We start from the raw sequence: 24,740 nt of genomic DNA, 5'->3' as shown, positions 1-24,740 counted from the left end.
TTGCGCAAGTGATCACCTGATGCTGCCAGAGAGATTCTCGCGTAAAATACAGATGTAGCCATTACTCCAATCGGTCCTACTGAAAAACGAATTGTCCCGATGGACATATTATCGAATAGATATTTGAAAAACACCTTGAGGATTGATTATAAACAACGTTTGCCATGTTTCTGTCGATCTGTCGTTACCTGCTGCTAGCTGGACAAAATGCTATGCTAGGCTATCGATAAACTTACACAAATGCTTGTCTAGCTTTGGCTGTAAAGCATATTTTGAAAATCTGAGATGACAGGGTGATTAACAAAAGGCTAAGCTGTGTCTCAATATATTTCATTCGTGATTTTCATGAATAGGAATATTTTCTAGGGATATCTATGTCCGTTGCGTTATGCTAATTAGTGTCAGGCGATGATTACGCTCCCGCATGCGGGATGGGGAGTCACTAGAGGTTTTAACTTGGGTCAAATGTTTTGGGCAGCCTTCCACAAGCTTCCCACAATAAGCTGGGTGAATTTTGGCCCATTCCTCCTGACAGAGCTGGTGTAACTGAGTCAGGTTTGTAGGCCTCCTTGCTCGCACACGCTTTTTCAGTTCTGCCCACAAAGTTTCTATGGGATTGAGGTCAGGGCTTTCTAATGGCTACTCCCAATACCTTGACTTTGTTGTCCTTAAGCCATTTTGCCACAACTTTGGAAGTATGCTTGGGGTCATTGTCCATTTGGAAGACCCATTTGCGACCAAGCTTTAACTTTCTGACTGATGTCTTGAGATGTTGCTTCAATATATCCACATAATTTTTCTCCCTCATGATGCCATCTATTTTGTGAAGTGCACCAGTCCCTCCTGCAGCAAAGCACCCCCACAACATGATGCTTCACGGTTGGGATGGTGTTCTTCTGCTTGCAATCCTCCCCCTTTTTCCTCCAAACATAACGATGGTCATTATGGCCAAACAGTTCTATTTTTGCTTCATCAGACCAGAGGACATTTCTCCAAAAAGTATGATGTTTGTCCCCATGTGCAGTTGCAAACCGTAGTCTGGCTTTTTTATGGTGGTTTTGGAGCAGTGGCTTCTTCCTTGCTGAGCAGCCTTTCAGGTTATGTCGATATAGGACTCATTTTACTGTGAATATAGATACTTTTGTACCAGTTTCCTTCAGCATCTTCACAAGGTCCTTTGCTGTTTTTCTGGGATTGATTTGCACTTTTCACACCAAAGTACGTTCATCTCTAGGAGACAGAACGCGTCTCCTTCCTGAGCGTTATGACGGCTGCGTGGTACCACGGTGTTTATACTTGCGTACTATTGTTTGTACAGATGAACGTGGTACCTTCAGGCATTTGGAAATTGATCCCAAGGATGAACCAGACTTGTGGTCTACAATTTCTTTTTTTTTAGGTCTATGCTGATTTCTTTATATTGTCCCATGATGTCAAGGAAAGAGGCACTGAGTTTGAAGGTAGGCCTTGAAATACATCCACAGGTACACCTCCAATTGACTCAAATGATGTCAATTTGCCTATCAGAAGCTTCTAAAGCCATGACATCATTTTCTGGAAAGCTGTTTAAAAGGCACAGTCAACTTAGTGTTTGTAAACTTCTGACCCACTGGAATTGTTATACAGTGAAATAATCTGTTAGTAAACAATTGTTGGAAAAAATGACTTGTGTCATGCTTGTCATCCAACTTGCCACAACTATAGTTTGTTGACACCATTCGTGTGGAGTGGTTGAAAAACTAGTTTTAATGAATCCAACCTAAGTGTATGTAAACTTCCGACTTCAACTGTATGTAGAATGTCCGTTTTGAGTATCCCATTGGTGTCTCTTTATGATGGTCATCCTTGGTTGGTTCCTTGTAACAGGTGCCCTACCGGGCTGAATAACTATATTTCAAAGCAATCCAATCAACCATTTACAACCTTTCTCTCTGTCACCCCTCCCCCTATAGGGTTCCTGTCATCCTGGTCGGGAACAAGTCTGACCTGGTGGAACACAGCAGCATGGAGACCATCCTGCCCATCATGAACCAGTACACTGAGATAGAGACATGTGTGGAGGTGAGACTGCCAGAGGGCTTCTGTACTGAGTCACCCACTGTGTTGTAGCACTGTGACTTCACTACCCAGAGTAGTGATGCATCACCAGATATTGCATAGAGGCTGCTGGCTAAAAGCCACTGACCTACAGTGGTTCGTCCTTTAAAAGTTGCAGCGTACTGCGGCACAGCTTGTGTGGTGCTGCAGAATTCTATGGCACGTTATTTAATCACTGGTACCATTAATGCTAATTTGATTAATATTATGGTGTTTCTATTCCAAGAAAAATGAAAAACCCTCTGGGTTTCCATTAGGATGGAACAGAAAATATGGCTCTGTACAACGTGACGGTCGGCTACAGTACTGGGCTATTTAGCTAAAGAATACCTGTGTCGTACGGGCGCGTGGGAGACCGGGGTTCAATTCCCCGACGGGGAGGAAGGAGAAAGCTGTTCTTGTAAATAAGAATTTGTTCTTAACTAACTTGCCGAGTTAAATAAAGGTCACACTAAGAGCATTTTGCGATGCAGTGTCTTAGACAGCTGCGCCACCAACACAGAGAGGTGTTGGTAACGGTATATTGTCCTGCTAATAGTCCATAATGGACCATTATAATACTGGTGTCCAGGTCAGGATAACCAAAACTATCAGCGCTATTATCAGCGCAATGCCCTTCAAGGTGTTGCTCTGTGCCCCCCCCCTTCCTCCTCCCTTCCCCATGGGCTAGGTCCGTCTTCTTTGCGTGGCTCTGCGGCCCATCCTGTACCCCCTGCCCTTGTGACTTGAACCTCGCACGCTTTCAGTGGATACAGCTGGAGAACTGCAAGGCAATCAAATTGTGCACCACTCGAAAAAAAGTACCCAATTGTTACACTTGAGTAAAAGTAAAGATGCCTTCATAGAAAATTACTCAAGTAAAAGTGAGTCACCCAGTAAAATACTACTTGAGTAAAAGTCTAAAATTATTTAGTTTTAAATATACTTGATCATCAAAAGTAAAAATTATAAATAATTTCTAATTCCTTATATTAAGCAAACCAGATGGCACCATTTTCTTGTTTTCTTAATTTACGGATAGCTAGAGGCACACTCCAACACTCAGACATAATTTATTAACAAAGAATGTTTGTTTAGTGAGTCCGCCAGATTAGAGGCTGTCAGGATGACCAGGTATTAGGGTGTGAATTAGACAATTGTCCTGTCCTGCTAAGCATTCAAAATGTAACGAGTACTTTTGGGTGTCATGGAAAATGTATGGAGTAAAAAGTATAGTTGAAGTCGGAAGTTTACGTACACTTTTTGGTTCGAGTCATTAAAACTCATTTTTCAACCACTCCACAAAATTATTGTTAACAAACTATAGTCGGTTAGGACATCTACTTTGTGCATGACACAAGTCATTTTTTCCAACAATTGTTTACTAACAGATTATTTCACTGTATCACAATTCCAGTGGGTCAGAAGTTTACAAACACTGACTGTGCCTTTTAAACAGCTTTCCAGAAAATGATGTCATGGCTTTAGAAGCTTCTGATAGGCTAATTGACATAATTTGAGTCAATTGGAGGTGTACCTGTGGATGTATTTCAAGGCCTACCTTCAAACGCAGTGCCTCTTTGCTTGACATCATGGGAAAATCAAAAGAAATCAGCCAGAATCAGACCTCAGAAAAAAATTGTAGACCTCCACAATTTCCAAATGCCTGAAGGTACAACGTTCATCTGTACAAACAATAGTACGCAAGTATAAACACCATGGTACCACGCAGTCATCATACCGCTCAGGAAGGAGACGCATAATGTCTCCTCGAGATGAACATACTTTGGTCAGAAAAGTACAAAATCAATCCCAGAACAACAGCAAAGGACCTTGTGAAGATGCTGGAGGAAACAGGTACAAATGTATCTATATCCACAGTAAAATTAGTCTTTTATCGACATAACCTGAAAGGCCGCTCAGCAAGGAAGAAATCACTGCTCCAAAACCGCCACAAAAAAGCCAGACTACGATTTGCAACTGCACATGGGGACAAAGATTGTACTTTTTGGAGAAATGTCCTCTGGTCTGATGAAACATAAATAGAACTGTTTGGCCATAATGAGCATCGTTATGTTTGGAGGAGAAAGGGGGATTCTTGCAAGTAGAAGAACACCATCCCAAACGTGAAGCACGGGGGTGGCAGCATCATGTTGTGGGGGTGCTTTGCTGCAGGAGGGACTGGTGCACTTCACAAAATAGATGGCATCATGAGGTAGGGAAATGATGTGGATATATTGAAGCAACATCTCAAGACATCAGTCAGGAAGTTAAAGCTTGGTCGCAAATGGGTCTTCCAAATGGACAATGACCCCAAGCATGCGTTGTGGCAAAATGGCTTAAGGACAACAAAGTCAAAGTATTGGAGTGGCCATCACAAAGCCCTGACCTCAATCATATAGTTAATTTGTGGGCAGAACTGAAAAAGCGTGTGTGAGGCCTACAAACCTGACTCAGTTACACCAGCTCTGTCAGGAGGAATGGGCTAAAACTCACCCAAATTATTGAGGGACGCTTGTGGAAGGCTACCCAAAACGTTTGACCCAAGTTAAACAATTAAAGGCAACGCTACCAAATACTAATTGAGTGTATGTAAACTTCTGACCCACTGGGAATGTGATGAAAGAAAGAAAAGCTGAAATAAATCATTCTCTCTACTATTATTCTGACATTTCACATTCATAAAATAAAGTGGTGATCCTAACTGACCTAAGACAGGGAATTTTTACTTGGATTAAATGTCAGGAATTGTGAAACTGAGTTTAAATGTATTTGGCTAAGATGTATGTAAACGTCCGACTTCAACTGTACGTTGTTTTCCTTAGGAATGTAGTGAAGTAAAAGTAGTAAAAAAAATATACAAATAGTGAAGTACAGATAACCCAAGAAAACGACTTAAGTAATACTTTATTTTTACTTAAGTATTTCACACCACTGCACTTATCGCTCTTACAGAGGAGTGATACACCTCCAGATGTAGCACAGGGGGCTGCACTGACGATAAATCAATGAATTGTTTAAAGAGTAGCTTGAACAGTTCCAGTATCTATTAAAGATGTATAGCAGGGGTGGTGCTTATATTGTAGCAGTCCTTCTACAGCCTGTACAGCTTTTGGTGTGCTGCTATACAGCTTACAAAGGTTACATGTTGTAAATCTAAATTTGTAGGGTTTAAAGCTGGTCCCAGCTTGACGTTCTCTATCTCTGTAGCTTTTACCGTCATCATGCAAGGTGACAGTGAGTCCATACAAAGACTATATACACTAAGACTATATGTTGTGCTTGTTTACTGTATATGCACTTTGGTTCTATAGTCTATGTTGGGCATTATATATGAGTATGACCTTCACCCAGACATGCTTCATGCTATTTTTCTCATGGTGGGAATTTCATGGGTCAATCATGTGCTCAGCGTGACGCACGGGTCAGTGTGGTATTGGTTTCAGTCTAGACTCTTAATGGAGCTATTGCTAAGGGATTTCTATAGCTTGCTCAAGTCGGTATGTCAGTCTACATGCATTTTTCGAGAAATATTGAGCCTAATGGACAGGTTGCGTGTCAATGTGCGTGTGTGTGCTCCTCGTCCAAGAGGTGTACTATGGATACGTTTGATTGTCAATTCAAGGAAACAGACTTGACAATCAAACTGATCCAATCAAGCCTGGAGTTTGACCCCCATGGCTCTCCTCCACCCAGCTAGCCATAGAGGCATGTCCACAGTTCAGCTTGGCTGCTAACTCCTCCATGTTTCACAGACTGTCTAATTAGTATTGGCTTATCCCTCAGACCAATCCCCGGCTGGTAGATCCTCCCAGGCCCCAGCCAGCCAGGTCACTATGGAGACCGATCTTGAACACTACTATACTCTACTGTAAACAACTCTCACTTTCCTGACCCATCTAGTGGAAAGAGAGGGAGTTTGCCGTGGACGGCTTAAAGATGGAATCCGCATCTCAGCACCTTTGTTATTGTTTTGTGGACGAAACAGAGGTGAGGTGCGTCGAGCAGCTTGAAATGTTCGTTGTTTGCACTAACTTCTTTGTTGTTGTAATATCCCAAATGGACGTGGCTGTTTTCACAAATTTTAAAGATTCCAACTTTAAGTATTTAGGTATTTTAGTTCTGCACAGGAACTGTGTTGTTTTTTTGGTATGTTGGTAAATATTAGTTCAGGATGAATGAAATTCATATTTTGTATGTTCTTCCTTCTGTATTTCCGTAACTTTTTATTTTAGTGTTCAGCAAAGAACCTAAAGAACATATCTGAGTTGTTGTACTACGCCCAAAAGGCTGTCCTGCACCCCACTGGCCCTTTATACTGTCCAGAGGAGAAATGGGTAAAGAGTGAAGATGCCCTGTTGACAGAATGTTACAGAATAAGAATTGTTCATAAAGTCTCACATTTAGTTTGAGGCCAACTGTGTCATTATACTGTTGATTGGACTTGATTCCCAGATGAAGCCTGCTTGCATCAAAGCGCTGACTCACATATTCAAGGTGTCAGACCTGGACAACGATGGGATTCTCAATGATAACGAGCTCAACTTCTTCCAGGTGAGTTTTCAACTCTGTGACTCTGACTCCGTCAGCAGAACAAGTGCACTAACAAGTTCACTAGCCCTTTTCCTTTCAGGTGAAGGGTTCAAATAGTTATTTCAGTGTTTTCCTTGTCAGCTTTGGGGATGTGTTTGTGTGTGTGCGTGTGCAGAGGGCATGCCCCACTGGCGTCTCAGGCTCTGGAGGATGTGAAGAACGTTGTGAGGAACAATGTGATCGACGGTGTGTGTGACAACGGCCTCACTCTCTAAGGTATGCTCTATTGACAAAGGGAGGGAGCGAAGACAATGAACTTCCTGTTGATCCAAATGTGTGTAATTATCTGTTTCTTTGACATCTCAGTCCTGCATTTCTTATAAAACTAGGCACACCTTTCTGAAGCACCATGTTTGAGCATGTTGGGGTATGTTTGAATAATGTCCCCATATTCCACATTCCGAACACACACACACACACACACACACACTGTAGTTGACCTATATCATGGTGGTGGTCCTCAGGGTTCCTGTTCCTCCACACCCTATTCATCCAGAGGGGGAGACATGAGACCACCTGGACGGTCCTCAGGAGGTTTGGCTATGACGACGACCTGGAACTCCACCAGGACTACCTGTTCCCACTCACGTGAGTATGCTGCCTGTTTCTGCAGGTCCACTACAACCTGTTCCCACTCACGTGAGTATGCTGCCTGTTTCTGCAGGTCTACTACAACCTGTTCCCACTCACGTGAGTATGCTGCCTGTTTCTGCAGGTCCACTACAACCTGTTCCCACTCACGTGAGTATGCTGCCTGTTTCTACACGTCCACTACAACCTGTTCCCACTCACGTGAGTATGCTGCCTGTTTCTGCAGGTCCACTACAACCTGTTCCCACTCACGTGAGTATGCTGCCTGTTTCTGCAGGTCCACTACAACCTGTTCCCACTCACGTGAGTGTGCTGCCTGTTTCTACACGTCCACTACAACCTGTTCCCACTCACGTGAGTGTGCTGCCTGTTTCTGCAGGTCCACTACAACCTGTTCCCACTCACGTGAGTGTGCTGCCTGTTTCTGCACGTCCACTACAACCTGTTCCTCCAGGGTGTACTGTCTGCTTCTACACCCATACCAACAAACTATTTCCCATATTAGTGATGGGGAGGGGAAATCAATACAGTTTCATATCGGTATGTTATTATTGATGAAATATTGTATCATTTTGACAATATCGTAAAATATAATTTTTACGCTAGTTGCCTGTACCTGCACCAAGACTCCAGTATTTTTCCTTCATAGCTTGTTCTCAATCTTCTTTTTAAATAGGGAGACAATTTTTCAACGTTTTTTTTTCTTTCAATGACTGATCAAAACTAGTTTTCTCTTGTCCCTCTGCAGCAAACATGGTGAGCAGTATGTTTGGAAAATCAAATCGCAATAAAAACAGTATCGAATCGCAATTACGTATCGTGGTAATATTGTATTGTGGCAATTACCAGGCCTACCTATTAGTGTGCATGTCTTTACCTCTACCTCTACCCACAGGCACAGATATTGACTGTTCCGTGTGCTTAGTTCATCATGCTTTTATTGCCTTTGTCTTCCTCGGGACGATCTGAGCCTTAGAGACTTCCAATACGTACTAATAAATATCAACATTGATTCCCATGCAGAAATACACTTAGGCTTCACCCAGTACAACAAAATATGTCTGCCTCCCTTCTTTCAGATTGAGACGAGCCACTAAACCCCAGTACAGTCAGGATTAACATCATCCCCCTTCTGGCTCTGACCTCAATTACCCACAAGTCTCTCTCTCTCCCCCCTGCAGAGCGTCCATTGAGGACACCATAATTGAATCTGTGTTCTTATTTATCTCGTAATCTTTCCAGGATTCTCCATCTAACTGTTGTGTGTGTGTGTGTGTGCGTGCGTGCGTGTGTGTGTGTGTTCCCCACCTCTACTGTACCTCCAGGTTGAAAATACCTCCAGACTGCACCACCGAGCTGAATTACAATGCCTACCTCTTCCTCCAGAGTGTCTTCGACAAACATGACAAGGTATTGACCTTTCCTGTGGTAAATTATGCCATTTGAATTTGGAGCCAACATTTCAGACTAACAAAAGTCAAACCGTTTCTAAACCCTGCTGGCAGTGAATGAACAATAAATCGAGTGGTCAAGCTAGTGTGTGTCCTAATGTTCTAGATGCCAATGACCCGTGAGGTGTGTGTGTTTTTCAGGATCGGGACTGTGCCCAGTCCCCAGAGGAGCTGAAGGACCTGTTTGACGTGTTCCCTTACATGCCCTGGGGTCTCGAAGTCAACAACACGGTGTGCACCAACGACAAAGGCTGGATCACCTACCAGGGCTACCTGTCCCAGTGGACGTAGGTTACCACCACACGCACAGGCAGACAGGCATCTATACAGACACACCCAGACCGGCATCTATACAGACACACCCAGACCGGCATCTATACAAACACACACAGACAGGCATCTATCTATACAGACACACACAGACCGACCAGAAAACGCACAGACAGACAGACCGACCTGAAAACGCACAGACAGACAGACAGACACGCACTCAAATCAAATTTTATTGATCACATACACATGGTTAGCAGATGTTATTGCGAGTGTAGCAAAATGCTTGTGCTTCTAGTTCTGACAGTGCAGCAATATCTAACAACTACCTAATACACACAAATCTAAGTAAAGGAATGGAATAAGAATATATACATATAAATAAATTGATGAGTGATGACCGAGCAGCATAGGCAAGATGCAATAGATGGTATAAAATACAGTATATACATATGAAATGAGTCATGCAAGATATGTAAACATTATTAAAGTGGCATTATTAAACTGACTAGTGATCCATTTATTAAAGTCTGTATGTAGGCAGCAGCCTCTCTGTGTTAGTGATGTCTGTTTAACAGTCTGATGGCCTTCAGAGAGAAGCTATTTTTCTCGGTCCATCTTTGATGCACCTGTATTGATCTCGCATTCTGGATGGTAGCAGTGTGAACAGGCAGTGGCTCGGGTGGTTGTTGTCTTTGATCTTTTTGGCCTTCCTGTGACATCGGGTGCTGTAGGCGTCCTGGAGGTAGTTTACCTGATGCGTTGTACAGACCGCACCACCCTCTGTAGAGCCTTGCGGTTGAGGGCTGTGCAGTTTCTGTACCAGTTGGTGATACAGCCCGACAGGATGCTCTCAAATGTGCATCTGTTAAAGTGTGTGAGGGTTTAAGGGTTTTGCACCACCTTCACAACACTGTATGTGTGGGTGGACCATTTCAGGTTGTCTGTGATGTGTACGCCGAGGAACTTGAAGCTTTCCACCTTCTCCGCTGCTGTTCCGTCGATGTGGATAGGGGGGTGCTCCCTCTGCTGTTTCCTGAAGTCCACGATCATCTCCTTTTGTTTTGTTGACTTTGAGTGAGAGGTTGTTGTCCTGACACCACACTCCGAGTGCCCTCACCTCCTGCCTATAGGCTGTCTCGTCATTGTTGGTAATCAAGCCCACTACTGTTGTGTCGTCTGCAAACTTGATGATTGAGTTGGAGGCGTGCATGGCCACGTAGTCATGGGTGAATAGGGAGTACAGGAGGGGGCTGAGAACGCACCCCTGTGGGGCCCCAGTGTTGAGGGTCAGCGAAGTGGAGATGTTTCCTACCTTCACCACCTGGGGGCGGCCCTTCGGGAAGTCCAGGACCCAGTTGCACAGGGTGGGGTTGAGACCCAGGACCTCAAGCTTAATGATGAGCTTGGAGGGTACTATGGTGTTGAATGCTGAGCTGTAGTCAATGAACAGCATTCTTACATAGGTATTCGTCTTGTCCAGATGGTAGGGCAGTGTGATGGCGATTGCATCATCTGTGGACCTATTGGGTCTGTATGCAAATTGAAGTGGGTCTAGGGTGACAGGTAAGGTGGAGATGATATGATCCTTAACTAGTCTCTCAAAGCACTTCATGATGACAGAAGTGTGTGCTATGGGGCGATAGTCATTTAGTTCAGTTACCTTAGCCTTCTTGGGTACAGGAACAATGGAGGCCATATTGAAACATGTGGGGACAGCAGACTGGGATAGGGAGAGATTTAATATGTCATGTGAGGGCAAAATTGCAAGATTATGTTGTAATGCCGTAATTGCATCAAATGGTTGTTTTATGCAACAAAAAATAGTTCTTATAACTCTATTGTGTCTGTCTGAACTGAAGTGGGCCTCTGGGAGATTTAACACTGACAGCAGATTTATTATGTCTTTGGGTGGTACCGCATTCCAGAGAATGAGTTAATGTTTGTGTACTGGGGTACAAGGGCGAGATGGCTCCAGTATGGAGTTGGGGGCCAGACCCTGGTCTCTACACAATAAGGACAGTATTTACAGCAGATACTGTTTGCTGTGAATTATTAGTAACCTTGTGACCCATTCCATACATCTGTTGTTTGTCATGAACATCCAGGAGGATGGACTTTGTTATAAAATGCTGTGCATGCTCTGAGGACGCAGCTAGGAATGCCGTCTGGGCCGGCAGCCTTGTGAGGGTTAACGCGTTTAAATGTCTTACTCACGTCGGCCACTGAGAAGGAGAGCCCACAGTCCTTGGTAGCAGACCGCGTTGGTGGCACTGTATTATCCTCAAAGCGGGCAAAGAAGTTGTCCAGTTTGTCTGGAAGCAAGACGTCGGTATCCGTGACTTGGCTGGCTTTCTTTTTGTAGTCTGTGATTGTCTGTAGACCCTGCCACATTCGTCTTGTCTGAGCTGTTGAATTGCGACTCCACTTTGTCTCTATACTGAAATTTTGCTTGTTTGATTGCGATGGGAATAACTACACTGTTTGTATTCGGCCATATTCCCAGACCTCTTTCCATGGTTAAATGCGGTGGTTCGCGCTTTCAGTTTTGCACGAATGCCGCCATCTATCCACGGCTTCTGGTTAGGGTAGGTTTTAATAGTCACAGTGGGTACAATATCTCCTATGCACTTTCTTATAAACTCACTCACCAAATCAGCGTATAAATCAATATTATTCTCTGAGGCTACCCGGAACATATCCCAGTCCGCATGATCAAAACAATCTTGAAGCTTGGATTCCAATTGGTCCTTATCACACTTGAACAGACACAGACAGACACACACAAACACACACACAAGAGAGATGTTCTGCTGTGTTAAATCCACAAAGTGTATTGTTACTTTATCTAAACCATGAAAGTCTGAATGAACCCCCAAGACAGTGTTTCTTAAAGTGTATGACAGTTTCCATTCACTCCTCTGTGTTTCCCTGTGCCCAGGTTGACCACCTACCTGGATGTCCAGCGCTGCCTGGAGTACCTGGGTTACCTTGGTTACTCCATCATCTCTGAGCAGGAGTCCCAGGCAGCGGCCATCACAGGTGGGAGGACAGCCCATTGTCATGGCAACTGAGACGACCGCTATATTAGATATGAGCAGAGACCTATAGATATGGCTCTGAATGTGGGATAGTGTATATATTACAGTGTTATTAGTGCGCCTGCGCAGGAGTCTCGTTGTAGATTAACCTGGCCTGAGTGCAATGGCAGTCATGTATTGTGCTAATATGGTTGAGTAGACGTTGTTAAATTGGAACCTTGTCGTATTTTAGTTACATTGGTAGCAGAGGATGGTTAGTAATTACAATGTCCCACCTCGCTTCGACGAGACGAGGTCGTATGAAAGTTGGAAAAATGAACTTGGAATCTGGACACGGGTTACTAATCTGGACAAGAAAAAGTAAGCACTTGCGGTGGTATTATCGCTTGAAGGAACAGCGAGAGATACAGCATTGGAAATACCCGTTGAGGATTTGAAAAGGATGACGGTATGGGATCAGAGCACTGGATTCTGTGTTTCATAGAAAGGAGAAAGACCGCTCCTACCAGGCATATGCTAACTTTGACAGTGTTACTAGAGACATTTCAGTTGCAATAACGGACTACATAATTTATTTCGAACAGAGGTACCATAGGATGCTCAAGTACGAGATGGTTCTCCCGGATGCAGTGTTAGCTTTGTTGTTAGATACTGCCTGTCTGGATGGTAGGGAGAAACTGTTGGCTTTGACTGCTTGCACTGTGCTGACTTTTGCATCAATGAAGTCGGCACTAAAAAAAATGTTTTAGTGAAAAGACGTCTGTCCCCCCAATAACAGATGGAATGCAAGTGAGTGACGCAGCATATTACACTGAGCAGCATAAAAAAGGTGCCAAAAGTCACGTTCTCAAGACAACCAGACGAGGGCGCCTTTGCCCGGCACAAATCCGCTGGACAGATATGGAAGGATATCAAAATGTGCTATTTGTCAAAGCACTTACCATTGGGTTAAAGACTGACCTTGTAAAAACAAGTTAAACTAACAGAGGAAAATGTAAACACAGAGCAGTATATCATTACTGTTTTCAAACCAATCTGCTTCTGATACTGAGATCGTTATAGTTGAATCCATAGGATCTGCTGTGATTGATACTGCATGTACACACACAGTTTGTGGTGCAAAATGGCTCGATAACTATGTCTGTGAACTAAATATGAATTGACACACCAAGCAACAGCGCTTTCAAATTTGGAGATGGGAGAATTGACCATTCTACCAAGAGAGTCAAGATACCAGCAAACATTGGTCAGACTAAGTGTCACATTGAAACTGAGGTGGTCCCTACAGATATCCCCTTACTATTAAGCAAAGCTTCCCTCAAGAAAGCAGGCGCTGTACTAGACAGAAAAAATGACAAAGCAGTGATGTTTAAACAACCAGTGACTCTTGAACTTACTACCTCAGTCCACTATTGTGTAAACATTTTAGACAAAGGAGTCCATGTAAACAATGAGATTCTGACTGACACAGAGCACATGGAGATTCTGACAGTCACAGAGAACATGATCACAGAGGAGAAACACAAAGTATTGTTAAAGCTTCACAAACAGTTTGGACATGCTACAGTTGACAGACTTCAGAAGTTACTCATCCGCTCTGGAAATAAAGATGTATTTACATTCTACGGCAGATAGTTAACAGTTGTGAGACATGTCAGAAATACAGTAAACTGTGACTGGGAAACAGCCCTAGATTGGGCTTTGATGGCAGAAAACTCAATGCATAATGTTCATAATGTTCTGCTCCAACTAGTGTTGGATCTTCCCTCTGTACTGTCTGACAAGCCACCAGCACTAGAAGGGACCAGTGTGAGTGCATGGGTGGGACAGCACCTTTCAGCACTACATACAGCGAGAAAAGCGTTCACTGAAGCAGTGTTCAGAGAGAATTTACAGGGCTCTGTGTAAACCGCTTCGACCCACCAATGAGAAGTACGAGACTGGAAACAAAGTGTACTACAAACGAGTTGACTGTCAAGAGTGGAAAGGACTGGGAGTAGTCATTGGCCAAGATAGTGTGGTGATATTTGTGAGGCCCGGAGGCACCATTGTCAGGGTGCATCACTCAAGATTGTGGAAAGTAAATTATCAACAAGATGGAGGTGAGAATCAGCCTCCTAATGAAAATAACAAAAAGGACACATTAACAGACACAAACCTACAGTTGAAGTCTGAAGTTTACATACACCATAGTCAAATACATTTAAACTTAGTTTTTCACCATTCCTGACATTTAATCCTAGTAAAAATTGCCTGTTTTAAGTCAGTTAGGATCACCACTTTATTTTAAGAATGTGAAATGTCAGAATAATAGTATATTTTTATTTTTCTGTTATTTTACCAGGTAAGTTGACTGAGGACACATTCTCATTTGCAGCAACAACCTGGGGAATAGTTACAGGGGAGAGGAGGGGGATGAATGAGCCAATTGTAAACTGGGGATTATTAGGTGACTATGAGAGCCAGATTGGGAATTTAGCCAGGACACCGGGGTTAACACCCCTACTCTTACGATAAGTGCCATGGGATCTTTAATGATCTCAGAGAGTCAGGACACCTGTTTAACGTCCCATCCTACACAGGGCAGTGTCCCCAATCACTGCCCTGGGGCATTGGGATATTTCTTTTTTTAGACCAGAGGAAAGAGTGCCTCCTACTGGCCCTCCAACACCACTTCCAGCAGCATCTGGTCTCCCATCTGGGGACTGACCAGGACCAACCCTGCTTAGCTTCAGAAGCAAACCAGCAGGGGTATGCAGGGTGGTATGCTGCTGGCAGAATAATAGAGAGAATGATTTATTTCAGCTTGTATTTATTTCATCACATTCCCAGTGGGTCAGAAATTGACATACGCTCAATTAGTATTTGGCAGCATTGCCTTTAAATTGTTTAACTTGGGTCAAACATTTCAGGTAGCCTTCCACAAGCTTCTCACAATTAGTTGGGTGAATTTTGGCCCATTCCTCCTGACAGAGCTGGTGTAACTGAGTCAAGTTTGTAGGCCTCCTTGCTCACACACGCTTTTTCAGTTCTGCCCACAAATGTTCAATAGGATTGAGGTCAGGAGCTGCCTTTTACTGAGGAGCTTCTAAAACCATGACATCATTTTCTGGAATTTTCCAAGCTGTTTAGAGACACAGTCAACTTAGTGTATGTAAACTTCTGACCCACTGGAATTGTGATACAGTGAAATAATCTGTCTGTAAACAATTGTTGGTAAAATTACTTGTGTCATGCACAAAGTAGATGTCCTAACCGACTTGCCAAAACTATAGTTTGTTAACAATAAATTTGTGGAGTGGTTGAAAAACGAGTTTTAATGACTCCAACCTAAGTGTATGTAAACTTCTGACTTCAACTGTACCAGATGTCGCATCCAAGGATAAGGACACTGAACCTGACACAGGAAATGAAGCAGAGACCTTCAACCATGACACAGGTAATACTGTTGAGCGTTCAAATGAGGAAAACATTCAACCACAGCCACATGTGTTAAGCCAACATGGTTGTTCCCATCTGAAAACTGAACAAACTGTTAAATACATGGACCAAGAAAGTGGTATTCCACATACAGCAACCGTCATTGGACGAGCAGGAAAAGCCAAAGGAAAACACCAGAACTGGTACAACTTGCAGTATTCAGAACCAGCTACACTTCCTGGTACAACAGGGTCAGCTGAACTGTCACATAATCTGAGAATTGAACCAATGGAAAATCGAGAAAAACAGCATTACATTCAAAATGATGACGTACTTGAAACAAAGGACATGTCATTTGACCCAGCTAAGCTAGAAGAGCTCAGTAATTGGAGGAAAATTTTAGTGTTTGAGGAAGTCAAAGACATTGGCCAAAAATGTGTCTCAACAAGGTGGGTGTGTGCCCTTTAAAGAATCCTTACCTGGAATAGTGCCAAAAGCACATCTAGTGGCAAGAGGTTTTGAGGAGCTGGCTGCTAAGAACTCCAAAAATATTCACCGACATGCGCCTCAGATTCACTCAGATTGCTGCTGACAGTGATCTGCCAGAAAAAAATGTTAACTTCATTCAATAGACATCAAATCTGCATTTTTGCAGGGAACAGAGCTGTCAAGGGACATTCACATCCAACCTCCGCCTAAAGCTAAGAGTGAAGGAACACTGTGGAAACTAAAACAAAGTGTGTGTATGGCCTGGCAGATGCATCACTCTACTGGTACAACAAGGTCAAGGCAACAATGCTGAGTACAGGTGGAAACATGTCACACGTGGATCCTGCAGGCTTCTATTGGCTTGATCAAGACTGCAATGTGACTGGAGTACTTGCCTGTCATGTTGATGACTTCATCTGGGGTGGCTCACAGACCTTTGCTTCAACTGTGATTCCACACCTCAAAGCTGTTTTCCAGGTCGGCCGTGAGGAGCATGATCATTTTTGTTATGTTGGCATGGAGTTTATTACAGTTGGCCTAACAATACTGATGCAACAGGAGAGCTATATCAAGAATCTTCAACCTATCCACATGGATTCTTCAAGAGCCTTACAAAGGAATTCCCTTCTCTGTGGAATTGAAGTTGATCAATTGAGGTCAAAGATTATTCAAATTCTATGGGTTGCTAGACAGAGTAGATGTAATGTTTGATGGCTGCAACTTGGCATCCAACACAAAACACGCCACTGTACAAACCATTCATGAGGCAAACAAAGTTGTTCGTAAACTGAAATCACAACAAGTGACTAAAGTTTCAGCATGTTGGAAAAGATGACTCTGAAACTAGTTGTCTTCAGTGATGCTTCCCTAGGGCACCTTACAGATGGAGGCACACAAGGTGGGCATCTAATTGTGTTAATGGGTGAAGGAGGAAGATTCTCACCCATCTGTTGGCAGTCAAAGAGGATCAGAAGGGTTGTCCGAAGCACACTTGCTGGAGAAACCCTTGCTCTATCTTTTTAGCAACTCTGTTCTCGGAGCCTACCGCTGGTGAGACAAAACTGCACATTCTACCTTTAGTTTGTGTCACTGACAACTACTCCTTAGCTGATGCTGTCAAGTCAACCAAGTCTGTCACAGAGAAAAGACTTCGTCTTGAGATTAGCAGCATCAAGGAACTTATTCAAGCACAGAGAATCCAGCGGATTCTAGTCTGACTAAAAAGGGAGCATTCCGTATTGTGCTCCTAAAGGCACTCAGTGACAGCTTGAGTAATACAAATAAAAACTTTGTCACACAACCCATCTGTAATGGGTAACTTAAATAATACTGGGGACATTTAATTATGTTGTTGATGTTTTATTTGTCTCTAAAGAAAAGTGGGAGATTGTTAAGTTCATGTTTTAAGTATCCCTACATTTCTGTTATTACGGTGCCATCACTCTGTCATTAGTGCGCCTGCGCAGGAGTCTCGTTGTAGATGAACCTGGCCTGAGTGCAATGGCCGCCATGCTTTGTGCTAATACTGTTGAGTAAACGTTGTTAAACTGGAACCTTGTCGTATTTGAGTGAACAGTATAGAAGACGAAGATGACTGATACCAACGTTAGCTGTAAGCTCTAGTCTACAGCCAACCAGTAAACATTGCGTGTTAGAACTTCATGTTGTACTAACTTCTCTATCTAGAGAGGAGGGACGAAGTTACTCTTACTGAAACCACATTCTGCAGAGGACTAAAGACATCCACAGCATTCATTCATATACTTTCATTTGCTGTATACACTTAACAGAGTGTGTGTGTCCTCTCCGCTCTACAGTGACGAGGGACAAGAAGATTGACCTGCAGAAGAAGCAGACCCAGCGCAGTGTGTTCCGCTGTAACGTCTTCGGGGACAACGGCAGTGGCAAGAGTGGCTTCCTGCAAGCCTTCCTCGGAAGAAACCTCATGGTCAGTGTCAACATTCATTCATTCCCTCAAAGACTAAGTTGTAAGTCGGTGGCAAGGAAAACTTCCCTGGATGGAAGAAACATTTGAACAACTCCGCGCAACTCCAAATACTTCCGTCTTCTGCCTGTTTAAAACTTTTTGGAATTCCTCTCGGTATTGGTCAACTTTATTGTTTGAAGTCATTTTTCACCCTCCTTTTTTCTCTCAGCGTCAAAACATCATTAGCGAAGAGCATATGTCCTACTATGCTATCAGCACTGCATATGTGTATGGTCAGGAGAAATACCTGCTGGTGAGTCGTCTGTTTTGACTAACTCTTAATCGACTCGATGGTGTTTATTTGTCCACAGCTTTTCAGTCTAAAAGTTGTCTGTGTTTCTGTGTGTTCATTACCTTCTTCCATTTTGTTTCCTCTACTCTCCCTCAGCTCCACGAGGTCTTCCCAGACTTTGACGTCCTCTCGGACGCTGACCAGGCTTGTGACATTGTGTGTCTGGCGTGCGACGCCAGCAACCCCCACTCGTTCGAGTACTGCGCCAGAGTCTTCAAGGTATGTGCTGTTTACAACCAGTCCTTCTACCATCCCTGTTTGTCTATTTAGTCTTTCAAGATGGCAATACTATTCTAATCTACAGTACCACTGAATGAAAGTAAATGTTTTTAAAGCGGAAACCATCTGTTATTACCATATTATTACCAATATGTGCTTCTTTGGAGCATTTACATATTTTCATTGTCTTTTAAAAAAGTATATTGCTGAATGGAATACGACAGTGTCCAATAACAATATCCCTCTGCCTTTTGCAGCAGTACTTCATGGACACCAAGACGCCGTGCATGATGATCGCAGCCAAGTCGGACCTCCAGGAGACCAAGCAGCTCTACGCCCTCACCCCTCTGGAGTTCTGTAGGAAGCACAAGATGCCCCCTCCACAGGCCTTCACCTGCAACACGGCAGACGCACCCTGCAAAGACATCTACACCAAACTCACCACCATGGCCATGCACCCGTGGGTAGTGGGTCACTCGGTTGTTTTAGGCCCCGTGTCGAACCTTAACATCCCTCGCTCAAACCCTAACATGCTGACCAGACCGGACACATCGTGTGCGTCGCAAAATACATTTTGAAATCCATGTTATTCAATTATTGCGCCAACGAGAGTCTGCGATGCCAAGGGCTAAAATAGAACTCCTTTCTATTTCTGACGCAGATCGTGCTGAAAGTCCTGCCTCTCCCATCTCCTCATTGGTTTATATAAGCAGGTACCCACGTGCCATCTTCTCATTGGTTATACCCACGTGGGTGATTGAAAGACAAACTGTTTTGCCGGTAGTTGTGGTAATACTATGAAAGTTTAGATGCTGATCACCATATAAGTTCAAAGATGAAAAAGTCTGGAAGGAGGAGAGATGACTAGAAACGATTCGTTTGGCCGTTTTATGTTTGGATTAATTGTCGGAGTAGAGGACCTTGTGCATTTCAGGTAAAATAACAACTCCATGTTTATATCCCAGGACAAATTAGCTAGCAACATCAAGCTAGCTAAATAGGACAAATTAGCTAGCAAGTGCAAGCTAACTAGCTAAATTGCCATACATGTTTAATGCTTTTCGACCTGTCCCCAAATTAATGTCATTGGTTCAGAGTTTGTTTTGATACTTTAACCTGCGTGTCGTGATCGCGTTTGGTGTGGGGGGACAAAATACATTTATGCACGATGGCACATGCGCGCAGTTGGTTTGGGTTCCGTGTAAAGCTCTACCGTAAGCCCTTAAACCCTCTCCACAATCCCTAAAATAAATAATTTTAAATATTTTAAGACCTCATCTCATGCTGTAAAACCTATTGCCCCAAAACTGCTCCTACCTCAAGCCCCAAAACTGCCCCATTAGCTGTTAAATTCTACCTCATCCCTCACTTCCCAAATTGGTGCCATTTCACATTGAAATATAGAGACTCTTGGGGTGAACAGTATCCACCATCTTGGTTAGACGTGGTGGTTAATACGGTGTATTCAATTTGCCATTTGCTGCAATTGTATGTTTACTGCCCTTGCGTGCCCCTTTTCCCACTACTCTGTCAGGCTGTTGTCCACACTGATCACCTCTCTGTCACGGTGGACTGGACTCATCTGAACTGTACTCCTCAGAACTGTAGCCAACACATGGGGGACAGCATCAACGTATCACATACTTAATCGCGTGCATTTTTATTTAATCTATGGACCTCTAACTCTGTGGTGGCGTAAGGACATTTTAACAATGGTGAAAATTGGAGATTACTAACCCCAACAGTGTGAGGTGAAGATTACAATGAATCAGACTTATGGTCATGCTCTCCCTTTGTTCAATTAGACAATTATCCTCCTCTCTTCCTGGGTGGATGCTCTTGGTTTTTAACCCCATAACAGATGAGCTCTATGGCCCAAAGAGCTCAAACCTTCTGGTGACATCGGTCTTTGATCTAACTCTCTTCTTCTTTGTGCCTGTGTATGTGTGTCTTTGCACACGTGTGTGTGTGTGTGTGTGCGCGCACCTCTCTCCTTAGTCATGCTCGGCTGCGCTGTATGTGTACCTGTAACAGATGCACCTTCTGCCACCTGCAGAACTTCATCAACTCAGAGCTGGTGCAGACAGTGAAGGCCAAGCTCTACACCGCCATTCTCAGCAGGTCCTTACTCTTTCAGAGACCTTCCAACTCTTCTGTTTCACAATCCTCCTCTTCATTTGTCCCTGTTCTTCTTCAGTTGCTGTTCATCACCTTTGTTTTGACCCTGTTTTGGAGTTTGGGCTGTGGATTGTCATAAACCACTGTTTGTTTTCATGTAAATCTTCATGACATCTCACTCTTATTCTTTTGCCTCACCCAAACGTTCCCGGATTCTGAGTTCCTTGATCCTCTCTCTTTGTCATTCGTCACTTGTTTGACCATCTTGTTCTGTTCCAACTTTGTTCGTTATGTTCCCCTTCATTAATGAATAATGCATATGTAGTCTAATAATGCAGATTTCTATTGTCTTGTCTGTTCATCCTGTTGGACGTTCATCTTTTGGCATCTTTAGTTGTGATTAGTGCATAGGACTGTACGGAGGTTCAAAGCCACACTGTTTTGAGTGAATTCCTACATACAGTGCATTCGGAAAGTATTCAGACCCCTTGACTTTTTCCACATTTTGTTACGTTACAGCCTTCTAAAATTGATTACATCAATTTCTCCCACTGCATCAATCTAAACACGTTACCCCATAATGACAAAGCAAAAACAGGTTGTTTGACATTTTTACAAATGTTCAAAAAACATCGAACTGAAATATGACATTTACATAAATATTCAGACCTTTTACTCAGTACTTTGTTGAAGCACCTTTGGCAGCAATTACAGACTCGATTATTCTTGGGTATGACACTGCAAGCTTGGCGCACCTGTTTTTGGGGAGTTTCTCCCATTATTCTCTGCAGGTCCTCTCAAGCTTTGTCAGGTTGGATGGGAAGTGTCGCTGCACAGCTATTTCCAGGTCTTTCCAGAGATGTTTGATCGGGTTTAAGTCTGGGCTCTGGCTGGGCCACTCAAGGGCATTCAGAGACTTGTCCCGAAGCCGCTCCTGCGTTATCTTGGCTGTATGCTTAGGGTTGTTGTCCTGTTGGAAGGCGAACTTTCGCCCCAGTCTGAGATCCTGAGCGCTCAGGAGCAGGTTTTCATCAAGAATCTCTCTTTACTTTGCTCCGTTCATTTTTGCCTCGAACCTGACTAGTCTCCCAGTCCCTGCCACTGCCACCTACCATGCTTCACCGTAGAGATGGTGCCAGGTTTCCTCCAGACGTGACGCTTGGCATTCAGGCCAAAGAGTTCAATCTTGGTTTCTTCCGACCAGAGAATCTTGTTTCAAGCGGGCTGTCGTGCCTTTTACTGAGGAGTGGCTTCCGTTTGGCCACTCTTCCATAAAGGCCTGATAGGTGTAGTGCTGCAGAGATGGTTGTCCTTCCGTCTGTCCTTCTCCACAGAGGAACTATGGAATTCTGTCAGAGTGACCATCGGGTTCTTGGTCACCTCCCTGACCAATGCCCTTCTCCACCGATTGTTCAGTTTGTCCGGGCGGCCAGCACTAGGAAGAGTCTTGGTGGTTCCAAACTTCTTCCATTTAAGAATTATGGAGGCCACTGTGTTCTTGAACATTTTTTGGTACCCTTCCCCATATCTGTGCCTCGACACAATCCTGTCTCGGAGCTCTACGAACAATTCCTTCGACATCGTGTCATGCACTTTCAACTTTGGGACCTTTTTATATAGACAGGTGTGTGCATTTCCAAATCATGTCCAATCAATTGAATTTACCGCAGGTGGACTCCAATCAAGTTGTAAAAATATCTCAAGGATGATCAATGGAAACAAGATGCACCTGAGCTCAATTTCGAGTCTCATATCAAAGGGTCTGAATACTTACGTAAGGTATGTTTAAAAAAAAAAGTTTTATACATTTGCAAAAATGTCAAAAACCTGTATTGTGTGTACATTGATGAGGATTTTTAAAATACATTTTAGAATAAGGCTGTAACGTTACAAAATATGGAAAAGGGGAAGGGGTCTGAATACTTTCCGAATGCACTGTAGCATGTATCGTGATCATCTGTGTAAGCAGAGAGGTTATGTAAAAGCATTACATGTTGTTGTCTCTGACGTAATGTGTCTCACTGTTTTTCTCTCGCTCTCTTTCTGTCTCTGGATCCTCTCTCTCTCTCTCTCTCTCTGTGTATCTTTCCTTCTCTCTCTTCTCAGACATGTGACACAGGCTGACCTGAAGAGCTCCACATTCTGGTTGAGAGTGAGCGTGGGAGCCACCGTGTTTGCCGTGCTGGGCTTCGCCATGTACAGAGTGCTGCTCAAACAACGGGGATCCAATGCAAACCCAACCTTTGCGAGACTTGTACCCAAATCTTTTTGTGCTGTTTTGCCAACTACTATGGTGTATGGAGTGAATCCTAGCTTCCAGTTAAGTTGAATTTACACTTAGTCTCCCATTGACATCAATACATGACTAAGTGAAAATTCAACTTAAGTGCAAGTTCTGGATCTGCCCCATTGGCAATAGGAGATGGCAGGACAGCACAGACAGATCTGGGACCAGGCTAAACCTGGCACCCTCTCCCAATAAATATCTCTCTAAGATCATAAAAGATCCAGTATGTCCCCCATGTGACGAGGGGGAAAAAAAGCAAACATTATTTAGTTTTATACCTAGAGATTTCACAAGAAAATGACTACTAATGACTGCTATTGTTCTTTATTTTGGCTTCTGCAAGTCTGTACTCAAAAGTATATCATATTTATATTGAAAATGTGATTATATAACTACTACTGATGAAGCTAGTGATTTCTTCTCTTTGTGCAAAACATCAATTTATTTTGGTTACCTGTGTGGATTGAAATGGGAAAACAATTCCATCTTAAGCAGTTGAAGTAAGGGTAGTGAAATGAGTATGCAAAATAACCAATACCATACACAAAAATATATACTTTAAAACAAGCACTGAAACAATGTGGAAATAATGTATATATAACTGCTTGTATATTTGTTTTCCCTTGAACAAACGGGACGTTATGAAGTTCAAATGCTGACTCTATAATGGCACAACAAAGCCACATTCAATGCTATAAAGGCATTAGCTTTCTATCATGTATTTAGTATTTTCAAATGTTCTCAAACCAGTTCAGTAAAGGCTGCTCTACTGTTATTAAAATGTTGTTCTTTAGTTTGCCTTCCAGGGTCCGAACCTCGGTGGCACACTTACAAATTTGTAAGGCTGAATCAGCCCATATTCAATCAATGGATGTTCCGTATGGGATGATACTTTTTGGGTGTCTGCGCCTTACCCCTAGAACTCAGTAAGGCTCTGTAGCCCACCCATGGCTTCCTGTATGGGTATGGACCACCCAGGTGGTGTGTGTGTGTGTTGGGCATGCATGTCAAGTCAAATTGTGTGTGTTGGGCATGCATGTCAAAATTGTGTGTGCTTGCTATGTGTGTATGTTAGGCTGTACAGTTATTGTATTTGCATGCTTTGCTTTTTCTGATCATCCTCCAATATTATAATATCAAATATACTGTTATTATTAAGCCAACATTCTTCTCAAGGGTATTATTCCAATTATCCAAATGTTATCCAGCACCCCCAACTCCCAGAACATTAGGACAATTGTGTTTCACGTTTGCCTTCCCAATGTTTATAATAAATAAATCTACTTTAATCCTGTGTCAAGAATGTTTTGTTGCATTTGGGATCATTTTTTAAATGAAAAGCAGCAGTTAATGCACACCCAAAATAGTCAGAGGTGCTGACAAATGGAGAGGTGCGTTTAAATAAATAAAGTCGCATAATATATATACTTCCAATGATTTATTGGGTATCACCAATGTTTTCGGAACAGTGCCTTCCTCAGTGCACGTTATGCAAGAGATCTGCCGAAGTGATTGGTATGATTTTGGCTTCAGAGTATTTGTTGTAGTATTGAGGTAATGCCAACATGCTGCTGAATGTTCTCTTAATTTCAGGTCCTCACTACATTGGTCCAGGAAGGTCCTACTGAGGGGTAGGGAAGGAGGCAGCCAGCGATGTCATTCCCCCTGGTTTCACGTGAAGGATGAGGTAATGTGATGTAGTAACTGTAGGTCTGCCAGTGGACACATGGAGGCAGTATTATTAAAATAATGATTCCAATGTCTACAGATAGCACACCACCACGTTTTTAAAATTATTTTTTTTACCTTTATTTAACTAAGCAAGTCAGTTAAGAACAAATTCTTATTTTCAATGACTGCCTAGGAACAGTGGTTTAAATGCCTTGTTCAGGGGGAGAATGACAGA

At 43.1% G+C, this 24,740-nt stretch overlaps 1 pseudogene; it reads left to right on the top strand.

Annotated features, from left to right (window-relative positions):
* The first annotated feature begins 1,989 nt into the window (after positions 1-1,989).
* LOC139370363 (mitochondrial Rho GTPase 1-A-like) lies at positions 1,990-23,119 on the top strand (annotated as a pseudogene).
* The last annotated feature ends 1,621 nt before the right edge of the window (positions 23,120-24,740 follow it).

Source organism: Oncorhynchus clarkii, chromosome 17 (assembly GCF_045791955.1).
Source record: "Oncorhynchus clarkii lewisi isolate Uvic-CL-2024 chromosome 17, UVic_Ocla_1.0, whole genome shotgun sequence".
NCBI lineage: Eukaryota > Metazoa > Chordata > Actinopteri > Salmoniformes > Salmonidae > Oncorhynchus > Oncorhynchus clarkii.
The sequence above is the reverse complement of the archived record's forward strand: the minus strand, read 5'-3'. Positions and strand labels throughout refer to the sequence as shown.